This window comes from Schistocerca nitens, chromosome 9 (assembly GCF_023898315.1).
Source record: "Schistocerca nitens isolate TAMUIC-IGC-003100 chromosome 9, iqSchNite1.1, whole genome shotgun sequence".
Classification (NCBI taxonomy): domain Eukaryota; kingdom Metazoa; phylum Arthropoda; class Insecta; order Orthoptera; family Acrididae; genus Schistocerca; species Schistocerca nitens.
Genome location: NC_064622.1, coordinates 124,948,172 through 124,954,171, shown reverse-complemented (window position 1 = coordinate 124,954,171; position 6,000 = coordinate 124,948,172).

The window sequence follows — 6,000 nt, the reverse complement described above, 5'->3', positions numbered from 1 at the left end:
ACCTCTCACCCGTCACGGTAGCAGTTACAAAACCAGAATCATGCATTTCCTAGAAGAAAAACGGCCAGATAACGGTAGATGTGGTAAATCCAACCCATACTGTGACTTTCTCGTCGTGTAATGGAGTTTCCACGACAGTTCTAGGATTTTCGGTAGCCGAAATTCTGCAGTTGTGGGCGTTGACAGAACCTCGGAGCGTGAAATGAGCTTCGTCGGTCCACAACACGTTACTTAACCAATCGTCGTCTTCCGCCATCTTTTGAGACGCTCACACCGCAAATGCCCTCCGTTTCACTAAATCGCCAGGAAACAGTTCATGATGCCGATGGATTTCGTACGGATAGCATCGGAGGGTACGCCTAAGTGCCAACTAAACAGCAGTGTATGGAATGCCGATGCGACGTGCGACTGCACGAGCGCTGACTTCCCCGTGCATAGACGAACCCGCTACAGTCTCCATTTCTTCCTGAACTGTCTCAGCAGCATTACGCCTTGTGCTCGGTCGGCCACTATGGATTCTATCGTCTAAACAACCCGTGGCTTCGAACATCATTCTCGCCACAGCTGCATTTGTCAACGGACATTTGTCAACGGACCTTTACCCGATCGAATCCCCTTCCTATGGCAATAGGATCGTAACGCTGAACTAGCACATTCCCCATTCCGATAATACAGCTTCACTAAAAGCGCCTTTTCAGGTAACGTCAACATGCTGCGATTGCTGGCGCATCTGATTCTCTCTCTCATTACATCTCCTTTTATACACGATTGTCATGCGCAGTCACTGACGTTTTGCTGTCCAGCGCCATCTGTCGGACATTTTGTGAATTTTTTTTTATTCTAATAAAACCCCATGTCATTCCAAGCATGTGTGTCAATTTTTACCTCTCTATCTACATTATTCCATAGTTTATTAAGTTTTCAAATTTATATTGGCTTTTTGATCACCCGGTACATAATGGATGTAAAAGTACAGGTCGTAGATGCATGGTTGACGACATATGGAAATTTGGGTCTGGCTGTGAATCGTGCACGGATAGCCAAATGGTGTGCCAGCACGATAGCTCAGCGTGTTCGGTCAGAGGGCTGGCTGTAATCTGTAATGAAAAACTGAGTGAACGGATCAACGACGAACTTTAACAGGTGTCATGGGACATCCGCCCCGATCATATCCAACGAACAATTATCAACAAAATGAGTTAAACAGCAAAAAAAGAAGAAAAGTAAGCCGACTACTTGCGGTAAGCGGAAAATCCGCGTACGAGTCCCGGCCCGGCACAAATTTTCATTGTAATCATACCATTCTACAGCTTATAGTTCTATTTATCCGCAATTGCGAATAAATTTAATGTATAAAATTGATGAATGCTTGTGAGGACGCTGCCAATTTATTTTCAACTTATTAAACTGAGCACAAATGCAGTCGTACCAGTCGTACTTCATTCGAAGATGGAAATGGAAATGTCGTGTAACGAGGGCCTCGCGTCGGCTAGACCGTTATCCTGGCGTAAGTCTTTCTAGTTGACGCCATTCGGCGACTTGCGTGTCGATGGGGATGAAATGATGATGATTAGGACAACACAACACCCAATCCCTGCGAGGAGAAAATCTCCGACCCAGCCGGGAATCGAACCCGGGCCATTATGCATGACATTCCGTTGCGTTGACCACTCAGCTACCAGTACCGGACATTTGAAGGTAATTCAGTTTAAGGAAACTGCAATTACAGATGATAATGTAGGATAAAGCACAAAAACGCCGTTTATATACTCAGCTACAGACAAAATGGTGAATACTGCAGGGATGTAACTTTTTAGACTATCATTGAATTTTAGAGCACCAAAAACATCCATTTTTAACACTGAAACAGTGACAGAATGAATCAGATACAAACGACATGAGAAAATTAACTCCGAGCATTAATTCTTCAGACTGCAGTCTGTCTTTCAAAAATTCCTTGATTTGCAGCCGTACCCTCACCAATATAGCGTCAAGTTATTTGTTTTCAAAGAAGCCGCGGCTGATGACTGTCGATTACTTGTTGACACGGTGGTGCAGGGTGGCCTTGACACGCGCCTACATCTGTATAGTTGTGGCGTTGCCAGCCCCGTGGGATACGTCATCAAAGACGAGTGTCGGATGGTAGAGGACCATCTAGAGTCTGAGCTCTCCTGAATTCTGCAGGAAAGACTTCAGCTGATTGAGCAATCACTGTGCTCCACTACCATCTATCACAGTGAAAACAAGGGAATGCAGTAATCGCTCGATGCTCTAATTCATCCCAGAGTCGTTCCATTGGGTTCCGGTGGGGACTCTGGACAGGCCATTCCATGTACGGAATGTAATTGTCCGTAAACGATTGCCTCACAGACGCTGCTTCATAACAAGATGCCTTGTCATGCTAATCCAGTTATCGTCTCCGAACTGTTCCACCACTATACGCACGGCACAATGCTATGTGTTCATATCCTTCCGCATAAGTGTTTTCTAAGAGCTAAGAGCAGTAGAGGCACGACACTAACCACGAAGAACCCCCCATTTCGTAACACCACATCCTCTGTACTTTGCTGTTGGCACTACACATAATGGCAGAAAAAGTTCACCAGGCATTCGCCTAACCCAGACCCTTCCATCCAGCTGCCACAGTGTTTACGCGATTCATCGCTCCAAATCACCTGTTTCTGTTCATCGACTGGCCACTGGCGTCGCTCTTTCCACAACTTCAAGCATCGCTTAGCGGTGACTACAGAAACGTGGGGCGTGTGAGGAGTGCTCGACCAATGTACACGCCGTTCTTTAACTCCCCGCGCACACTCTTTGTGCTCACTAGACTACTGGTAGCACTTTAGAAATAATGAGTCATTCCTCCTGCTAATCCATGTGACTTTTTACACTCACCCTTCGGAAGGTTCGACGGTCCCTTTCCGTCAGTAAGCGGGATCTGCCTGGTAGTGGTTTAATTGATTTACCTATGCTTGTTCATTTGCTTTCTCATTTTACAATAGTATCACTCGAAGTCGACTTGGGCAGCTTCAGAAGGGTTAAAATGTCCCTGATGGATTTGTTACTTCAGGTGCCGTGCAATGGCTAGAGCACGTTCGAAGTCACTGACCTCTCTCGGTCGACTAGTTCTATTGTTACTGCTCCTCTACTGACACTTCTGTTATACTAGTGGGTGCGCCTCTCGTGACATCGTCACATTTACTGGCCACTTCCACATTACTTAGGGGTGTCTGGATAGATTTGATCAGATAGTGTATGTTTGACTGTGTGAGTGGTCGAAACTTATTCCATGTAACGTAGGCTACCTCGAAATGAGAAGCAAACGGTAGGCTTGTAAAACACTGACCGATAGATATATATCAGAAAAGGAATTGAATTCAGTGACGTGCAGACTTTTTTTCATTTATCTTGTACACTGAAGCGCCAAAGAAACTGCTATAGGCATCCGTATTCAAATACGGAGATGTGTAAACAGACTGACTGTGCTGATAGACCTCTTACATCATTTGATTTTCAAACAGCTGAGCAAAACTGAACGTACTCAGACATTTCTCTCTTTCCTTATTCTGATCATCACCATACTGACACACAATGTTTTTAGCGCAACGCAATCTGACTTTCAATAATCCCTACAAAAGAATGGCGCTGACTAACAATGGCCTATACCTTTCATGAATCACTTACCTCACAAAAATCTTCGTTACTCGAACTAATGCAATACAGCGAGTGTCACTACTGCCAGCTAAATAAAAGATTCTAGCTACTGAAGTCACTAACTACTGATAGGCATTGTCAGCAAATGAAAGATTTTGGTAGAGAACAAACAATGTATTTACCTTAACAGTGTTCAAAAGTCATAATATATGTATCAGTTCATGATATACAGTATTACAAGTTTACTCTCTGTGATGGACACACGTCCAGAACATCCGCTCTCAAAACTCCGCCATCTCTCTCCCCACATCCACCACTGCTGGCGGCTCACCTCCAACTGCGCAACGCTACGCGCTGTTAACAGCCAACTGCCCAACACTACAATAGCAAATTGCAACAATGCAAAACAGCCACAGACTGCACATAGCACAGTCAGTGATTTTCATATAGAGCGCTACGTGGCGTTACCAGCATAAAAACCTAAACAGCCTACTTACAAGACAAAATACGGCGCTGTGGTTGGCAACGCCTATATAAGACAAAAATTGCCTGGCGCAGTTGTTAAATCGGTTACTGCTGCTAAAATGGCAGGTTATCAAGATTTAAGCGAGTTTCAACTTAGTGTTATAGTCTCACAGTGGACAATCGTATGTGCTCACTCCCAGAGTGTTGCAAAAGAATGTGTTACAACTGCAAATGGATACAGCATCTCCGAGGTATCGATGAAGTGGCGATTTTCCCGTACGACCATTTCACGAGTGCACCGTGAATATCAGGAATCCGGTAGAACATCAAATCTCCGACACCGCTGCGGCCGGAAAAAGATCCTGCAAGAATGGGACGAATAACAACTGGAGACAATCGTTCAAGGTGACAGAAGCGCAACTCTTCCGCTAATTTGCTGCAGATTTCAGTGCTGGGCCATCAAAAAGTGTCAGCGTGCAAACCATTCAAGAAAAAATCATCGAAATCAGCTTTTGGAGCCTGAGACCCGCTCATGTACCCTTGATGACTGCACGACCCAAAGCTTTTCGCCTCGCCTGCGCCCGTCAACACCGACATTGGACTGATGAATTCTTCTCGGGTTATCAGCCGAGTGGTGGCGTCGTCTTGTCGCAACGTTTCAATGAGTTGCGTACCCACCATCTTCACCAGAAGATGTTGTTGTTGTTGTTGTGGTCTTCAGTCCTGAGACTGGTTTGATGCAGCTCTCCATGCTACTCTATCCTGTGCAAGCTTCTTCATCTCCCAGTACCTACTGCAACCTACATCCTTCTGAATCTGCTTAGTGTATTCATCTCTTGGTCTCCCCCTACGATTTTTACCCTCCACGCTGCCCTCCAATACTAAATTGGTGATCCCTTGATGCCTCAGAACATGTCCTACCAACCGATCCCTTCTTCTGGTCAAGTTGTGCCACAAACTCCTCTTCTCCCCAAACCTATTCAGTACCTCCTCATTAGTTATGTGATCTACCCATCTAATCTTTAGCATTCTTCTGTAGCACCACATTTCGAAAGCTTCTATTCTCTTCTTGTCCAAACTATTTACCGTCCATGTTTCACTTCCATACATGGCTACACTCCATACAAATACTTTCAGAAATGACTTCCTGACACTTAAATCTGTACTCGATGTTAACAAATTTCTCTTCTTCAGAAACGCTTTCCTTGCCATTGCCAGTCTACATTTTATATCCTCTCTACTTCGACCATCATCAGTTATTTTGCTCCCCAAATAGCAAAACTCCTTTACTACTTTAAGTGTCTCATTTCCTAATCTAATACCCTCAACATCACCCGACTTAATTCGACTACATTCCATTATCCTCGTTTTGCTTTTGTTGATGTTCATGTTATATCCTCCCTTCAAGACACCATCCATTCCGTTCAACTGCTCTTACAAGTCCTTTGCTGTCTCTGACAGAATTACAATGTCATCGGCGAACCTCAAAGTTTTTATTTCTTCTCCATGGATTTTAATACCTACTCCGAACTTTTCTTTTGTTTCCTTTACTGCTTGCTCAATATACAGATTGAATAACATCGGGGAGAGGCTACAAACCTGTCTTACTCCTTTCCCAACCACTGCTTCCCTTTCATGTCCATCGACTCTTATAACTGCCATCTGGTTTCTGTACAAATTGTAAATAGCCTTTCGCTCCCTGTATTTTACCCCTGCCACCTTTAGAATTTGAAAGAGAGTATTCCAGTCAACATTGTCAAAAGCTTTCTCTAAGTCTACAAATGCTAGAAACGTAGGTTTGCCTTTCCTTAATCTTTCTTCTAAGATAAGTCGTAAGGTCAGTATTGCCTCACGTGTTCCAGTATTTCTACGGAATCC